At 31.7% G+C, this 19,411-nt stretch overlaps 1 long non-coding RNA gene across 1 annotated transcript; it reads right to left on the bottom strand.

The window, feature by feature from the left end:
- Positions 1 to 2,488: 2,488 nt before the first annotated feature.
- On the bottom strand, positions 2,489 to 4,431 carry LOC134256996 (uncharacterized). The gene is made up of 3 exons (XR_009989837.1): positions 4,343 to 4,431; positions 4,145 to 4,208; positions 2,489 to 2,668 (listed from the first exon to the last, which is right to left on the bottom strand). It is a non-coding gene; the product is annotated as an uncharacterized LOC134256996 (long non-coding RNA).
- Positions 4,432 to 19,411: the final 14,980 nt, after the last annotated feature.

The following is a 19,411-nucleotide window of genomic DNA, read 5'->3' as shown; positions in this document are numbered from 1 at the left end:
AAACGTCCCTCCGTAAAGTAAAGCAACTATACGTGTGCCTAGTGGTGTGTACATCTACGAAAATAAGAATAAAAAAACAAATTTTGAAACTACAACTAATATCAACTACATATATTAAGTGTGTCCTCGTTTACAGCGTACTTTCTAAAGGGTGTTCAGAAAGTTCAGTCCACATTTTTTTTTTATTTTCGAAAAGAAATACGATGAGAATATATTTACAATTTTTGATATTTCATGTTTACAGAATCCATTTTTGCCTCTGATGAGGTTTTAATTGTCTTTTGTTGAATTAATAAGAATAGGGCAGGTATTAAAATAGATTATGTCTGTGCAGAATAATTAGGAATGACGCATATTTTTGACATTTATTGAACACACAGGTCAAAGTATCCTTTCAAATACTTTGCAAAAATTATCAAGTCGCTGAAAAATTTCTAAATGTCAAACCTATTCATTTGAAAAGTGATCTATCATCCTTATACCTACGCTCATCAGGTTGTCTTATGCAAGAGAAGCTATGAGGAAACAAAAGTAAATTATTCTTTATTTTCACTCCAAATGACCAGCATATCTATCGTTCGAGTGCTTTAAACATGTTATATATATATATATATATATATATATATATATATATATATATATATATATATATATATATATATATATATATATATATATATTCCATATGGAAGAAAAATAATATAACTTCGTGTCCTAAATTAATTGCTATAAATCTAAAGAATAGTCTTGTGATTTTGTCATACTTGCAAGTGCATCAACTGATTTAAGCATAATACTTTGAAATTTTTGAAAATATTTCATCATTGAACGAAATTTCTTGACACCCTTTATATTAGCAGATTTCGTAAATGATTGAGACAAAAATGTCAAATGTCAAAAAATGTCTTGATATTAAATACATAAAGCCAGTTGCCTTAATACCGACGCCAGCATTTTTTTTAATGTTAACGAACACCAGAATAAAAATGTACCGTAGTAGGAGGAAATTATTTTTTTGTTGATATATTAACGACTTTTGTTAATTCATTTTTCCTTCCTTTGATGCCTTCTGTTGCCACACAATGGTTTTAAATTAGAAGGCTGAACGTTTAATTGTTTTTTTCATTGTTTGCCATGTGTGCCGAGTTATAAAAATTATAAGATGTTGGTCAAAATATAAATAATTTAATTCTGGTTGTAACGCTGTATTTGACTGGATAATTTTTTTTAATATCGTACATGTATAAAATGGGTTGCCCATGTCACAATGACTTTCGTCTAAAACGTATCAATCCGCCTGACGTTACGTTCAAATTATGTACAAATTGAAGTCATTTGTTAGAACAATAATCTTTTTTTCTTACACCAAATGAAAGAAAATTAAATCATAAGCAATGAATTTAATAGCTACCCTTTTTATACGGTATAAACTGGGTAGGAACAGTTTACGCTTTTTATAATTTATAAACCGCTTCGCTGTTTATAAAGAGTGAACTGCCCCATACAGTTGATACAGTATAAAATGGGTAACTATTAAATTCATTCCTTAAATAAAAGAAAATAATTTTATTAACTCTTTTAAAATATCTTCATTTTTTGAAATTATATACAACATTTGAATGTATAGAAATTGTTCAATATATATATATATATATATATATATATATATATATATATATATATATATATATATATATATATATATATATATATATATATATATATTGAACATTTCTATACATTCAAATGTATATAATTTCAAAAAATTTTTCAAAATATTTTTTCATTGGATATATTTTACTGTACCAAAACACTGGATTTTTCTTAAATTATATATATACATATATATATATATATATATATATATATATATATATATATATATATATATATATATATATATATATATATATACATGTATATAGTCTCGCTCTCGATTTAAAGCTTTAGGCCTTTCATTCTATCTTCAGATGCTTTACAAAAAATATATTATTATATATAAGACCTAAGAAAATATTTTATCATATTACATACAGGAAGAATTCGTAAGGGGGTCAACATTTTTCAAGTGTAACAATTTTTTAAAATTTTATCCACAAGTCATTATGCAACAAAGTCGTCAGCATTTTATATGTCCTCTTATATTAAAGTTTTTAATGAACTCTAATCGAAAACATTTGCACTAGTATAAAAAAAGCTATGATGTTGCTATGGACTATACAGGTCTACTTTTCAAAGTAACTTTATCTACCTGCCAATTTATCTAAAATCGCAAATACGAGTTTGTAAATAAAAATCTCAATCCCGAGTCAAATTAGACATCGGGAAGAAAAAAAAAATCATTTTTCTCAATTTTATTATACTTTATACTAAAATTGAAAACTTTAGCGGCAGCTTTGTAAACATTAAAAAATAATGCTAGCCCAAATGTTGTATAGAACTTTGAAAAATATTAAATCATGAAATTCGTTGTTACACTTACAACGTATTTTAAATTTGTTTCCTTGTGAACACTAAGCTGCCCATCAAGACATGAAGTATACTTAATTTTTTTGGTATATGTTGTCCCACATCTGTCAATAACAAAAACGTCACCACCAACTCGTACGGCAACACCACAAGTGCAAAAAACAGTGCCGCCTCCACAAGACTCTTGCCTGACTTGCACCTGTAATAAATACTTTTTAAAACAACGATAGAAAAACCATTCAATGAATCTATTTATAACTCTTTTTTCTTGATATATCTCAAAGATATATACAAACATAAAATTAAATGATATCTTCAGGGTCACTATGCAAATTCTACTAAGATGAATATTTTTAGCTCACCTGAGCCGAAGGCTCAAGCTTTTCTGATCAAAATTTGTCCGTCGTCTGTCGTCGTCGTTGTCGTCGGCGTAAACTTTTCACATTTTCATCTTCTTCTCAAGAACCACTGGGCCAATTTCAACCTAACTTGCCACAAAGTATCCTTAGGTGAAAGGGATTCAAGTTTGTTCAAATGAAGGGCCACGCTCTTTTCCAAGGGGAGATAATTATGAATTAGTGAATAATTAATGGCATTTTTCAAAAATCTTCTTCTCAGGAACTAATGGGCCAGGAAAGATGAAACTCATGTGGAATCATTCAAAGGTAGAGTAGATTCAAGTTTGTTCAAATCATGACCCCAGGGGCTAGGGTGGGGCTAAAATGGCCGACCAAAGTTTTACATAGGAATATATAGGAAAAATCTTTTAAAATCTTCTTCTCAAGAACCACTGGGCCAGGAAAGATGAAACTCATGTGGAGTCATCCTCAGGTAGTGTAGATTCACGTTTGTTCAAATCATGACCCCCGGGGCAAGTATGGGGCCAAAATGGCCGATTAAAGTTTTACATAGGAATATATAGGAAAAATCTTTAAAAATCTTCTTCTCAAGAACCATTGAGACAGGAAAGATGAAACTCGTGTAAAATTATCCTCAGATTGTGTAGATTCAAGTTTGTTCAAATCATGACCCCTGGGGCTAGGGTTGGGTTAAAATGGCCGACCCAAGTTTTACATAGGAATATATAGGAGAACTCTTTATAAATCTTCTTCTCAAGAACCACTGGGCCAGGAAAGATGAAAGTCGTGTGGAATCATCCTCAAGGTAATGTAGATTCAAATTTGTTCAAATCATGACCCCCCAGGGCTAGGGTGGGGCCAAAATGGCCGATCAAAGTTTTACATAGGAATATATGGAAACTCTTTAAAAATCTTCTCAAGGACCATTGAGACAGGAAAGATGAAACTCATGTAAAATTATCCTCAGGTAGTGAAGATTCAAGTTTGTTCAAATTATGACCCCCGGGACCAGGGTGGGGCCAAAATGGCCGACCCAAATTTTACATATATATAGGGAAACCTTTTTAAATCTTCTTTTCAAGTCTTCAAAGCCATGATTAGTGATATTTATATGGAATCAACCTCAGGTAGTGTAGATTCTAGTTTGTTCAAATCATGAACCCCCGGGGGTTAAATTCAAGCCCCCCCACCCTTCAGTAAACTTTTAGTTCTGATCTGATATGTGCTTTTTCCTAGCCGATGTGCTCAGGTGAGCGCTGTGGCCCCTGGGCCTCTTGTTTTAAAAATATAATTATTTCGGATGACTTATATCCCACCTCGATTGCTTCTGTCATATGCCTGTACATTGTGAAAACCCCGGCAGCGTGAAAATCAAATGGACTTAAAGAAAAAATATTTCGAATAAACATAAATTAAAGATTTGAAAGTATGAATAGAAAATTCAATTCTTTTAACACTTTTAGATTTAAAAAAAAAATGAAGAAAAAATATGAAAAAAAAAGTTTGAAGGATACCGTTTGTCAAACGTCAAATAATGAGGATCGTCTTGTGCCTGGCAATATTTTGTAGACCAGTGGGTCTCGGCAGCCTCTTCAATTTGCACCTAATAAAATGAAAAACAAAAATGTACAGTTACGAGTACGTCCCTTTTTTCATCACAAAAATGTCTCAATTACAAGTCTTACAATGATGTCTTGTAATCTGTAATCTTCCCATATACGGTGATGTCCATGTTTATCAGTTATTAGTTCTACTGTGTATGTGGCAGAATATAAGTGGAACTCCTCCTCCCGAGCCGAAATAATTATACTATGGTTTTTACTCCAGTCATATGCCGGAATTTCTTTAGAACACCTTTCCTGATCAACAATATCATTATCCACCCCTACATTAGCTGAACATTTGTTTGTGTCAAAGTTAACCATCCGGACGCTCAATTTGCAATAATCAACATTTCCATTCGAGTGAAGACAACCTATTCCAACCGTTGGTCTTAATCGTATTTCCCCAGTTCCTCCTCTTTTGAATTTAACAATAGGAGTAAGCACCTACAATAATCAATACAATGTACTTTTTTAAATAGATTAGCAATGCTTTTGGTCTATTGATTTAATGTTTTGGTATGAAATCCAATGAAAAAATAATAAATGAATTTAAACAAGAGGTCAATCGACAACAACGCTCACCTGAGTTTCTTTGACTATGCTGTTCTTTACCAGCCACTCTCAGTTGCTACGTTTACCTATTATAGCGTACATGTAACCCTATCCCCGAAAAGGTATTGGTATGAACAATTTTTATCACCCCAAAATGCATTAAGTTACAAATAAGTTTCATGCAAAGTGGTTCTTGAAATGAAATTTTTAAAAGCTTTTTTTTCATATATATTTTAATAAATGTAAAACTGGTAAATCCCCATTATGGCCCAGCCCTATCCCCTGGGGTCTTGCTTTAAATAATTATAAATCTTCACTGCCCAATGACTGATTGCTTGAATGTGGTTTAACGTACAACTCGAGTCGAAATATTTCACTCATATGAGAATGCCATCACTTGCCGTTGGGTACCTACAAATTATGTCCTATACTCGACACTGGGCGATTGAACAATGAAGGATCTTTTTCGTTTCAGCACCTACTGCGTAACTTTACCTTGCGGTCTTATCTGAAGGACAAGTTGACAGGTCCCACAGTGGGATTCGAAACTAGGAGGTAAAGATCGACTCCTTATTCCACAACTCTAGAGCAGATGCTATAATCAAGGCGCCACGCGGTTGATTATACTACCCTATTGCAAGGATGCTTCTAAATAAGTTTCAGCATTTCTGGCCCAGTGGTTCTTGAGAAGATCCTTTGAATCTTTAAATAATCTTTATGTTCAATGTCTCATTAAAATTCTACTATGCGTTTCTTTTTTTCTGAAGAGTTTAAGTATAAATTTGACTCTACAGGACGTTTGAATTTGTAAATCTACGACATGGCAAACAAGTATGCTATTGAAGACATTGTACTTTTTAAGGACATACGCAACGTACCTTACCTACTGATAATTTTCCAAGATATTCTAAATTTAAACGTATAATATCATTACATGTTCTTAGACAAAAAATCAGCATGCGTTACCAGGGGTTTTGAAAAAATATCAAATTTTGAAAATTTTCGCATTATTTAAATAAAAATGTACAAAAATTACAAAACATGAATTTCAGATATTTTTTCATCAAAAATTCTTTAAGAAGAGGTGTACAAATCCATATATATAAATGGAAAATATTGACCTTAATATGTTAAAGGTGCGACCGGTAGGGCGAGCGCAGATACCTATTCAGTTCTCATTTAGATCGGGCTCTTCAAATCGCATTCGATAAGTCTAAGACTCTGAAGTCACATAAAGTCGTATGCATGTTGTTTACCAAATCGAAGCCTGAACTGGGCTGATTTTAATGAAGAACCATTTTATTGACTATTTTTCAAAAATAAATCCATTGAATAAAGGCAAGTTTATTAATCGTTCGACTTTTGTTGTTATTCAAGCGAGAACGTTCCTTTAGCCTTTGTGCACGCGAAGTGATGCATTATTGGTCCAAAGTAACTGCGAAGGTCCAAAGTAACTGCGAAAAAAATTCTTTCGAATGAATTTGCTGTAGTCTGATTTTTCTCTTCGCGATGCTGCGCTCGCTATAAGATTTAAACTGTGGCATAGCATAGGCATCGGAAGCAAATTGAAAGGGGGTGGGTGGATGGGTGGGTGGTTGCTAAACCAACAAATGTAACATTGTGTTGCTTTTCATAAGTTAAAATTTGCCGCTCAGTAATGCAACCGTAGTAACGGGAGTGATGGGAAACGAGGGGAGGTAATAACTGATACATAGACCTAACAGTCATGATGTTTGTTTACATGAGGTAAGATCGGGCTACTGTTTGAAGTTAAAGGTACAATTATTAAACTGAAATTTTCAATGGATCCCGAGGACTTGACATGAGGGAATTGCATAGATACAGATGATTCATCTGGTTGTCAAGGGAGCGTGTCTCCATACCAAACCAGATTATACAGAATAATTTGCGTTTCCCTTTTTGAATCAAAGCATGAGAGGCTAGAATACAAAAAAATAAATTATATAGTTTTTTTTCTGACCAGGTAATTAAAAACATGGTATACTCAGGCACTACAAAATTGTAACAATTGTCCTGTGTTGCAAGATATTCTACAAAATTGATTCCTTACTGCTTAATAGTCCTTAACATAAATGCCGAGAAAGGACTATTTGTAGCAATAGTTCTCTACCAGAAAGTGGTGGCTTCTCCATTTGGGTGAAAAACTGTCCAGAAGGATGTTAAACAATCAAAAACAAACACATTCACTTTATCTTTTTGGATTAAAAATAATCTCTGTGAGTAAAATCAAGAAGTCCTTATTTTAAATACCTCTATTCCGACAAAAACTGCTTCACTTTTTCCCTCTCTTCCTGGGGGGCCCATGTCTACCGTTTTGGCTACTACAGAACAAGATACCTGTTCGAACAAAAATATTTTATCATATTTCTACATGAATGTTGTGAAAAGATAATGATTTATATTTAAATCACCTTACCATTTTTCCAAGTGTTCTTATGTTTGATTTATCAAGAATTATGTTGGAACTTTCTCTGTCACTATACGGCACTGTGTTTGTAGACAAGCCAAATTCATTGTCAAAAAGCCAAGTAACTTGGTAAAGTAAAACGCCAGCGTTCAGTTGATCATCTTGAAAATTGCACTTGGCAACCAATATTCCAGACACTCCTTGACTATTGTCTAACTCAACGGTAGCTGTCACACCTTGGGGTGTATAATTTGGCCTTGCACCTAAGGATGTACTTTTTGTAGTATCTTTTTAATTGTTTCAAAAACAAATAGAGTTTTTTAAACATAATAGGTTATATTTATTAACTCACCTGCAACGCCTTCACCTGAAATATCAACATGTGAATAAATTATTGTGGATAACAATAAAGAAGATTACAATAGTTTTGATTGAAGCAATCATCCTTCTCTTCGAAATCTATTAATGTGACACGCCAAGCAAAAACCTCCCTTATGTCTATTATGACGTAACGTCAAAAGACGCGTCTAAAGTCAATAAGGTGAATGCGACGTAAAAACGTCTCCTTGAGAGAAACTCTCCCCAGTAGAACAAGGGGATGTTGTTTTATTTATATGCTAAGACGCATTCTTGGGTGTAATTTGATGTAGTTTATTCCTTTAAAACTTAGTCTGCGTCAAGTGTCTGTGTGATCTTTTCACAATTAAGTGTGCATGTATTTTTTAAAGATTTCCAGTGGTGGCTGAAAAATTCCCGTAAGGCCGTTTTTAAAATGAAGTTTGTTTGCCCTCTCCCTATTCGGGTTAAAGAATTACATCGGTAGGTAGGTCGAATTTTTTTATGTCGGAAATTTTCAGTGTTGAAAAAGATTGAAGGCATTTCTGAAATAAAAAAAAAGTTGTTGATAGGATGAGAAAATTCCGGAATGAATAATTTGGAAGTTTTAAAAATATTTTAGTCGGTTCATTTTAAAAGGTCAAACAAACAAGTTTTTAAAGATAGTTTTTTAAATTTAATGTCCAGCTGTTTCATCGTGATGCACATGCAATTTTACAGGAGCATTAAACTAAGGTATTTTTATTTAAATAGCGATCCAATGAAAATTGACCTGATTTACTTCTCTTTTACTTATGGAATGAATTTAACAGCTACCCAATTTATACGGTATAAACTGGGTTGGGACAGTTAACGCTACCGTTTATATTTCAAAGAAAACGTGAACTGTTATTGATAAATAGTTAAGTTTAGTTTTTTTAAAAAGTATTCTCTATAGATACGACACAGAGTATTTTATTTGGACACTTCTTCCGGAATTAGTTTTAGTTGTCGATTTAAAATGAATATTTTGAAGAAAGACCTTTTGAGCTTCTCAATCTATTTTATTGTTGAACACCTTCTCATGTTGTAGAAAAAATGTAGAAAAAATTCGCCCCCCTTTCTCCTGTGTCGCGTGTCTGCTCTATTTCTTTGGATCCTTCGTGCAAATTTCGTCTTGAATTTACGGATGCTCGCATACATTGTAAGTTACAGTCCCACTATTTAAATTATTTCATGATTGAGAATTAAACAGATTGAACATCTGTTTATCGTTTATCGACCTTTTCCTAATCTGTTCGATGAGGTTATTCTCAATACACCGAATTGTGAAAATGGCAAACATGATACATCGCTAAAATTTTATAATTAATACAAATTGTTACAAATTCATACAATTTGTCTGAACACTTTTAAAACATTCCAACCTATTATTATTTTGTGCATTCTTTATCTACATGTACTAACGAAGATTCTGGAGTTCTGGATTCCTGAAAACAACCATAATTTCGGTCAATTATAAAATTGCTGAATCAGGCTGTTTCATGTACATATATGTAGTAACGTCTCCGGTGCTCATTCAGCCCTCTTAGCTTAAAACATCAATGCAGTATGAAAGTATACATTAAACGTTTTAGAGGTTAAAGACTTTCTTTCTTTTAATGATTTTATTTTAACCTTCAGTATTAAGGATTATTTAACCTTTAGTAATTATTTCCACGACAAAGACTTTACTACCAAATTTTCATGATTTAACATCTACCTCGAAAAATAATAATCTTGTTTCCTTCAGTTGAATCGCAATTAAATGAATATGTCTTTGCGTTTCAAATTATGAAAATTTGCTACCAATTATACGTAATTTATTAAATGTATACATGTAACAAACTTTAACAATGTCAGTAAATTTTGGTAGGTTCGAATTCCAGTTCCAAATTTTTTTTTCCAAACACCACCACTTTCCCCATTTTAAACCTATACTGCAACATGTCTATGGAAAATGGGGGGGGGGCTAAGCCTACGCAGCAATGTCCAATGTCTATACTAAGTCTATCTTTGGGGAAAAAAAGTGGGGGGGGGGGGGGGGACCTCCTACCCCCCCCCCCCCCCCCCGGTTCCGACACCTATGCAAAATATATTAATCCGTGGTTATATGCCTATATTTGTTCAAGATATATTGAAGTTGGAGGATATAAATATCTGAATACAATGTATATTTTACTTATTAAGTCAATGATCAAATCGCTCTATATTCTAAAATAAAGGATTTATCGAACATAGAAAATACATGTTGGTCGGCTTGAATATTGCGAGCTTGATCAACTAACCCATTCACAATGTACAGCTTCTCGTGTTTAAAAAATGTATTAATTACAACAATTAATTATTTTTTAAAAAATAACAAAAGTTACAACTGAAGATTGTACATGTGTGCCTTGTTCTTGTATCAATTAATTCAGGTAATCAATTAAGCGTGAATGTCCATAGCTGAGACATGTCCCCCTCCCGTTTACGATGATCGAAGAATATGAAGAATATTTTACCCGTTCTCTTACTTTCTGTTGTTATTTTTAACATGCGTGTTTTAACCAATTCTAAAATGCAAATAGCATTTAATATGATTAAAATAAATCATAATGTGTGCATGTACTTTCTCAGGAAGGTAACAGTGAAGCTGAGTATATGCCTTATATTCTATGTCTAGAAATGAAGTTGTGGAGTGTACGTGTCACTTTTGGGATTCTTATATATTCTGGTATTGTGGTTTGTTATTCGGCTCATATACAATGCTCGGTCCAAAATTAATTCATGATTAACTTCATACATATAAATTGCAGATTTTTTTTTTATTTAACAAGATTTAAAAATTTTTTTGGGTGGGGATGGGTGTTACATTCTGATTCACTGAAAGGTATGCAGACGCATTTAGTTACAAAAATAATTCTAAATATATTTATTTTCTATAATTTAAACATAAATATAAAATAGGAAACGGAAGGCCAGGAAAAATGAATCAAATGTTAAAAATTACCAAGAAATAATGATTGGATACTTTAAAATTTGATGCACCTAATCTTTATTGATTTGATTTAAACATGCATTTATTGAATTATAAAAAAGCATTGGAAACACGTTTGACAACTTTCAAGTTCTTCTTGTGAATGAAAGACTGATTTCATAACGACACCCGAAGAAGAAAGGGATCAAACTATACTACAAGAGACAAATACAATTTATTCTTGGGTGCAGAATATCTTTTCAATAAGCCAAAAAGTCTTCATGCAGAATTAAAACATTCGAAACTAAAACATGTAAATAATTAACTTTTGGTAAAAGAATTAAATGTTATTTTTCCTTTAGATAGAAAAAAAACCTGTCGCACTCCTTAAAATTTCAGGTACTATTGCAATACTTTCTATCTATTCTGTGTATTGTATAGACTTTTAATGCCCGGGGGGAGGGGAGGGGGTTTTTAAGGGCTGTCTCGAACTTTTTTTTAAGATAAATACTTTGACAGGGTAACAGAGAAAATTACGTGCCTCTGCTTAATTGGGAACGAACCCGAGGCCTCTGTGCTTTACCGAATAAGCTTAAGGTTATCCCGCTAGCCTAAGCTAGTAGGAAGCCGTACGTGTGTCCTCTGTACTACCACAATAGGATTTTTTTTATCCAAATGTTGCTTATTTTCTTTTACAATTTCAGTGATGTAGATTTCTGCCATTTTACTGCATTGAAAAGCCATGAATTGGAAGATCTCCCAGAGGAAGAGAAGATTTTTGATTTTGTCTTGAGTTTTGTTTTTTATTCCCTTGACGATGATTTCGGTCCACCCCCCCCCCCCGCTTTTTGTTTCTCAAAGATATAGTTTAGAATGTTTATTTTCTATTATTACAATGAAAAAATCTTAATTGTTGATACTTTTAAGGCAATCAAATAAAAAGTTTAATAATAATGAATATCATCCAATTATTATATAGCTTTACGTCATTTTAGGATTTTACGTTATGAAAATTCATGCAGTTACGCACGCTTACATTGTACGTCAAATTAAGTAAATATTCCGTCTTTGTCATGCGATCTTTTATACATTTATATACAGAAATATATGTCATGTTATACATCAAATGAAAGAGAAAGAAAAACTCTACAAGAATCAATAAAAAACTGAAAATGTCAAAATTCTTCGTTAAGGGAGGTTTTTGCTTGGCGCGTCACATTTATCATCTTTAAAGGATAAACATATAAAAGGTCATTTTCGATTTTGAAGATCATATAGCCGAATAAGTTCCATATCGATTTTCTTACCGAAGCAATAAGCACTATCATGTCCAGGGGATGCTGATAGTTTGTACACGTAATACCCGCCACAGTTTTTCACAGAAATATATTGTATAGAAGAACAAGGTCCATCCACGCCATTTTGGCAAACCCTTTTCATGCTTTCTTCAATGCCTGGATTTACTGGCAGTGAATCTTTAAATGAGATTATTTGGTATTTAAAAGATATAATTCTATATCCTTAAGGATGCATTAACTGTCGATTGAAATGAAATACAAACCGTCAAACCACATAGGGAAGACCGTTCCACATGAAAATAGAGGCGGGGGATTTGTAGGCATGGTCTCGTCTCCCGCCCTGTACCATCCCTCCGGAAGTTCTCTGTCTCCTAGAACTGGATCCCCGTCACCGGGACTAATTACATTTTTCACATACCTTGATCCTGCAAATGGTATTTGTTTGTACACCGAGGCATCACAAGGATCTGTGTATCCACAGGGCAGATATACTGTTCATGAAAAAAATAAAGAAAAGTACATGTTAACAATTGTTTTAAAAGAATCAAAATCCCTTCAAAATCTTCAAGGGAAACCAGCATGAAAACTTTACATAATATCAGCCAAACTTTAAAATAATGAAGATGATGCATTTCAACTAATTGTGAAAACATTATGTTAAAAAATGTTTTTATACAATGAAGGCGTTCAATAATAAATCTGTCAACGTATCATCCTACTTAAGATACTTACATATTTGTTTCAATCTTGAAGATTGGGGTTGGGAATTGATACTGTAAAAATACGTCGAATGGATATTTATGATATATTTTTAAGAAATGGGTCAAGTGCTATAAGCGTACTTGAACAAGGATAAATATAAGGATCAGAAAACCAGGAAGAAAGGCATTTAAATATCAATATTGTAAACGATTCTTACTAAGTAATTTTTTTTTAAAAAGAAACTGATAAAAAGCCGTTGAATTATATCCATTGACATTATTAATGAATTATTTCATCGAAACTTGATTTAAGTGGAATAAAAACGATCTTAACTTGATTAAAAGTCATGTCATTAAACCGGAAATAAATAAATGTATAGGTTTTCAATGTTTAGTGAGCAAAGAAAAAAATTACAAATAAAATTACACCTGACATCAGGACAACGAACTGAGAAACATTTTTATTTGAATTTATTTTTTCGTTATTTTTGTATGATTATATATATATATATATATATATATATATATATATATATATATATATATATATATATATATATATATATATATATTTTCCTGAGGAAAAATGCCATTTAGGATATTTCCATCCTCTTTAGATATAGGTTTTTGCAAAATTTGTTATTTATCAAAACGCATACCTGATAGAATAATATCTCTTAAAAGAATGCTGTTCAATAGGTTTCATAATAAATATAGTTAAGAAAAAGAGTTTTAAAAATGTATCTATTTTTTTTCCAATCAATTCTTTTTTCTTTAAAAATTGTTGACAGGGGCAATAGCTCTTTCTCGGTATAATCATTCAGGCATTTTCTTCATTGCACTTCTAATGTAAAATAGTTTGCCTGATATTCACTTATTAGTAGCAAATATTTCGTAAATTTCAGAATTTTGCATTTGAACCAGTTTTTACATAATTTTTATAATACTCTTCACAAACAATGCGTGATCTTTAATTTAATGATGACAGGTACTTCTGTTTATTTATGTCTATATTTCTATTAAGCAATATAACAACCTGTACATTTTTTTCCAATTATTGGTAAATTTAAACTAAATTTAATGAAAATAAAGTTTCTTTATTTTGATCCATTGAAACTGTGAGAGTGAAAAGACCTGAACGCCTTTTATCAATTGGTTAAATATATAAAGTTAAAGTGGAGCATTTCAATCTTCTTATTTTTATGAAACTTAGTGTTTTAAAAACAATGTATGTATTTCAGTTATTTATCTTTCTACATACCAAAATGCTGACAAATGTAATGATATATGCACAATTGCTTCTTTTATTCTTGATTTCTTGATTCAAATGAAAACATAACACTCGAAGTATAAAAGGTAAACACGCAAAACATACATTCTTATCAAGAAAAGTTTTTAGCATGTATATGCAAAAAGATTATGTCACATGATGAGTACATGAATTACATTATGTTCAGCATACAATTAATCAAATACCAAATGAAAATAAATTGTAGCCCGCGAGGCGCAGTGGTTATTGCGTCTGATCTGGAGTCGCAAAGTAGGGAGTTTAAATCATTATATTGACCCTTTCGTCTACAGAATTTATATAGATCACATTTAAGAAGTTCGCAAAGTAAGCGACCAGTCTCGTACGCAGAGGGAGCACCCCGCACCGGAATTCGAGACCTAACTGGTTTCGGCAAGTCCATAGCAACGTATTGTTCCTGATTTTTGAATATCCGATTGCCATTTGGATTGTTGATTTGAAATCTGTTTCTGAATAAAAATATGGGTATTGCTTTCGTCGCTGTTTCGAATCCCACTGTCGGACGTGGAAACCAGTCCTTCGAATGAAACCGTATAAACCGAGGTCCTGTGTCGCAGTAAATACTGGCACGAAAAATAACCCTCACTGCTCAATGGTCCTGAGTGCCGAGTATAAATCAAAATTTGGAGCTCTCCACCTGGAAATGGTGGCGTCTCCATATGAGTGAAAAATTCTTGAGAGGGACGTTAATGAGGTTCTCTGTTGAGCTTCTGAGCAGATTTTTATCTTAACCTATATTTTAAAAATTCTGCATATTGTTTTAATTCTTACAGTAAATTTGGATTTCACAATGCCAATTCAATTATATTCAGTTAAAACTTCATAATTAAATGCAGTGTTACAACGCACTTTGAAAAATTACGTACTTTGAAAAAATTTTGCAAAGTGCGTTAAAATTTGGGACCAAGCTAACGCACTTTGAAAAAAATAAAAATTTTTCAAAGTGCGTTAATATCGACCATATTAACGCACTTTGAAAAAAAATGTAAAGATTGATCAATATTCCTTCAAATAATCGGTTTGATAAAAAACACATTCTGGTTTGATAACTTTTTTATGATAAAGTCACAGTAGGACCTGAGATATTGACGTTTTAAATATTTAAGGTTTTGATAAAATAAAAGAGAAAATTAAAGGGTCTTGAAAAAAAGAATGACGATTGTTTTAGTTCATTAATTCGTTTCTTCTTTTTTTAATTCTAGTCTTTGATAAGTAGATGTGAAGGTGTATAGGGGACACTAACAGAGGACAGCTTCGAGCAACTTAGTATCTATCATAATAAAAAGGGGCCAATTTGATTGTTCAAAACTATGAAAATTCTTTCTCTCTCATACTTTTACTGTACTTAAAAATTTCTTGTTTTCATCTGTTTTAATTCACTCATTTATTATTGAAAGTTTTCAACGTCATACCAGTTAAGTAAATACATAATTTTATGAATGCTTTGAGTATAGCATAGACATCGAGACTGGGCGAAGGGCCAGGGGAGGTGATGAGGGGTTAAGCCCCCCACTTATTTTGGAAAGATATCTACATCGTATAAGCATTGAAAATGCAGCGTACCCTTTTTAGGTTTATTGCTCCCCTCCCCCGTTTGTTACCGACACCTATGTATTGGAAAGATGAAGATTTGGACTGAGGGATCTTATACCCGTCTTCTCCTCTTTACGACGGGACTAAATTAATTCATTTTTGAGGTTAGGGTTAGGCTTAGTTTTCTGAAAGATAAATAAGTAAAATAACAAATGAAATCTTTCCATGTCAAAATATATTTTTTTCAAAGTGCGTTAAGTGTCTCCATGGTAAAATATATTGATGTAGAATCTTAACGCACTTTGAAAATTTTTTTCAAAGTGCGTTGAGTTGGTCCCAACTTTAACGCACTTTGAAAAAAAAATTTCAAAGTGTGTTGATATTGTCCCAATTTTAACGCACTTTGAAAATTTTTTTCAAAGTGCGTAATTTTTTCAAAGTGTGTTGCCACAATGCAGTATCAAAACCATAAAGTGAGGGACTAAATTTTGTGGCGGAAGGGTTTTTTTTCTTAAAGAAAATGATCTTTTTTTTTCTTTTGAAGAATTCAAGGTAAGATTCTTCTTTTCTGACTAGATGAAATATTCAAAGTACATCATTAAGCTAATATATTTAATATATTTAGGTGTAAGAGATTTGAAAGACCACATTTTTCTTTCCTCATCACAATTGTACAACTTAAAACAGAAATCGTAAATCGCGTTTGAAAACTAGCAGGGACTATATTTTTGGCGGAATAGTGGCATATGAAAATATCTTGAAGTTCATTCTTTTAGATATAATTTTTACACAATGAAAGACTTGAAGAACTTTTCAAATGTAAGTTGAATTGATAATAAGGAACTAATGTTCCTAAATATATCGAAAGAATATGATTTTTCAAACACACTAGAATTGTGTAAGCTTTTATAAGCTTCCAATTTGAATAGAGAATTGAGCCAAAATTCAAAACAAAGAATTTTTTCTCTCTTAGTAATTGATCAAAACTTTTTTGTTTTTGTATCATTTTGTATCTTTTTGTGAAATTTTTACCATACTGTGAAATCACTTATTTTCCTTGGGGTTTAATTTTCGAGATATGAAGAGACCCACGAATGCATGTCCACCACGAAATGTAAAATTTTAGATGTACAACTACTAAAAAGTTCTTCATCCACGAAATCAAATCCCCACAAACCAACATTTTCTCCTCCAACCACAAAAATTTGACCCCATGAAACTTAATGAATTTACAGTATGTGAAAATGAGAAAAAATTCAATATAAGAAGCCTATAAAATAACTAATATATCCTAAAAATTGTGAAGAGTATAGAAAATTCGGATTAGATAATATCCGTTTTAGTTGAATTTTTTATGTCAATTTAGTACTATCATCATATAAACCCTTTATGGTAGCATCTTTTTTTATCCAAAAAGAAAAATATTCAATGTTTTGAAATACAAGTAGGGATTGCATAAATGGAAACAGCATTTTTTTTTAATAATAAAGTCTACGAAAAAGATAATGGCCTTACCTTGTCTCTTATATAAAACAGTCAAATTTAATTTCAATGATACCATCACTTAGTGATATTGTCTTCTTGATTCTGTGAAAATTTCAATTTTTAAATACAAGAATATGAGAAGAATCCTACCTTAAAGTATGTTAATTTTGGTTTCCAATTTTTCATGCAGTCTGTCCACAGATTTTTTTTTTTTTGTGTGTGTGCATTTGTTTATTTATACTGCCTTAAATTATCAGTTTAATAAACTGTCATGAATTCTATTTAACTTAAACAATATTTCTTATTATGAATAAATATAACAGGATTGGACAGCAGGCACTGCCTATATGTCCTCTCCATAATTTCATGAATTCATGAATTCTATCGTTATATTTGATAAATTTTGTAAATAGATTGTGATAAGAAAAAAAATAGCACTAAATTTAGCGTAAAATTAGCACCATTTCAGTAATTTCTTAAAATTAATGTCACAGACCCCCACTTTTAATTTTCTTTTCTGAAAAAAACGATAAATAAATACGATATTTTTGACCATTCTTCTTAAATACGGTAACATGTCATTACTTTCAAATGTTTTATTACGCTTGTTAAATTTTTAATGCCTGAAAAACGAAAATGTTTGAATGCAAAAAGGCCAAATAATTGTACATACAGAGTATTTTGAAAAAAATTTCGTTGCACAAAATTTAATGTGTCTATAAAATAAGACTGCCTGTTCCCATAATTTATTAACACAAAAATATTGGAGGGAAAACTTCTAAAAAAATTATTAATGTGTAAGACTTATTTACAGTGCAAAAAGGTAAAATTAAATGCTCTGTAGCGCCAAAAGAAGCGCATTTAACCACATTTTTTGTTTTAATTTTTGATAAAGCTCTGTTTATAAATTCTAAAAATGTAATTGATAAAAAAATTCTCATTACTTTTGATGGCAGGATCCTACCTCCAACAGAATAAATTAGCATCAGAAATGTAAGGAAAAGTGTCAATTATATGATGGAAATGATAATTTTAGATTAAAAAATAGAGCGTGTGCATAAACTAACTGTGGAATTGTAAGGGATTTCTTCATGGTAAATAAAACATGGTAGCTCAGCCGGTGGAGTGACTGCTCCGTGTTCGGAAGGTCGTGAGTTCGAATCTCGACCTTGACTGACACAAGTCAATAAAAAATAGGTAGCAACTGTTCCTTCTCTTTTTCTGGATATTTCATGGTTCTTTATACGTATGTATTTTTCATTCTTCAAGATGAGTAATAAAATTATATGACAAATCATACAAATAATTCCTGCAGTTAATTTAGCAATCATTCTAAAACATGTGTTGCCTGAAGGTGTTTAGTCAATTCTTATGATAAATGATAACTGACTTTATACAAGTCAACACGATTTTAACAGGAAAATACGTGATAATTTCTTGAAAAATTTATTTGTTCTATTTTTATAGAATATTGGATTTTTTATTGGACAACAAAATACAATTCTATTCAATATTAAATATAACGTATATTTTCTAACAGCCTGGTCTCTTCCGATTTCTCCCTTCTCTCCTCCAACACTATTTCTTTTTCTTTAACCATTTGCAACATGTATATTTTCTCTCTCTCTCTCTCTCTCTCTCTCTCTCTCTCTCTCTCTCTCTCTCTCTCTAAAAACGTCTGAGAATATTTCTTTGATTATTGAGGTTTGAGAGTTTTATGACGTACTGTTATAAATATTACAGATTTAGTATATTTTGTCTCAGTGGGTCTGCTTATGATGCAGTTTGCCAATATTTATTGATGCCAATAAGATTAAAAGATTTATTATCTTGGGAAAACGTTTGACTTTACCGACCCCGTAGCAATGAGGCATTTTAAATTTACAATTTAAAGGTGTGCATAAATCAATATCAGGTCTCTCCTGTTAATATAATGTTATAAATTCAGTATGGCACAATCAATATGTTCTGACATATTGACCGATTGTTACAATAAATAAAAACGTGTCATAAATGAATAAAACATTTCAGTCACACAACAATGTCGACATTCCATACAACATGCATGCACAAGCAATACTATTGATGTTTATTACCTTTTTACCAGAGAAAATCCTGTCTTACAATGGTGAGTATTTTTTATGTTTTTTATGTTAATTATTCTTTTTTTAAAAGTACTATTTTTTTTGATAAAATATGTTTACGTGTATTTGTATATTTGATTACTTTAACCGTTATAGGATATCAAATTGCAATTACTTTCGTAAGACTATGTCTAAGCATTAATATCACTGAACTGATTTAGAGGGGCCCAGGGGGGCCTGCACCTTTTTTGAGTCCAAAATATACATCACATTTGA

The sequence above is a fragment of the Saccostrea cucullata genome, unplaced genomic scaffold (assembly GCF_032062105.1).
Source record: "Saccostrea cucullata isolate Sc308-1 unplaced genomic scaffold, CSIRO_AGI_Scuc_v1 ctg866, whole genome shotgun sequence".
NCBI classification, from domain to species: Eukaryota; Metazoa; Mollusca; class Bivalvia; order Ostreida; family Ostreidae; genus Saccostrea; species Saccostrea cuccullata.
Note: the sequence above shows the minus strand (reverse complement) of the source record. Positions and strands in the feature narration are given on the sequence as shown.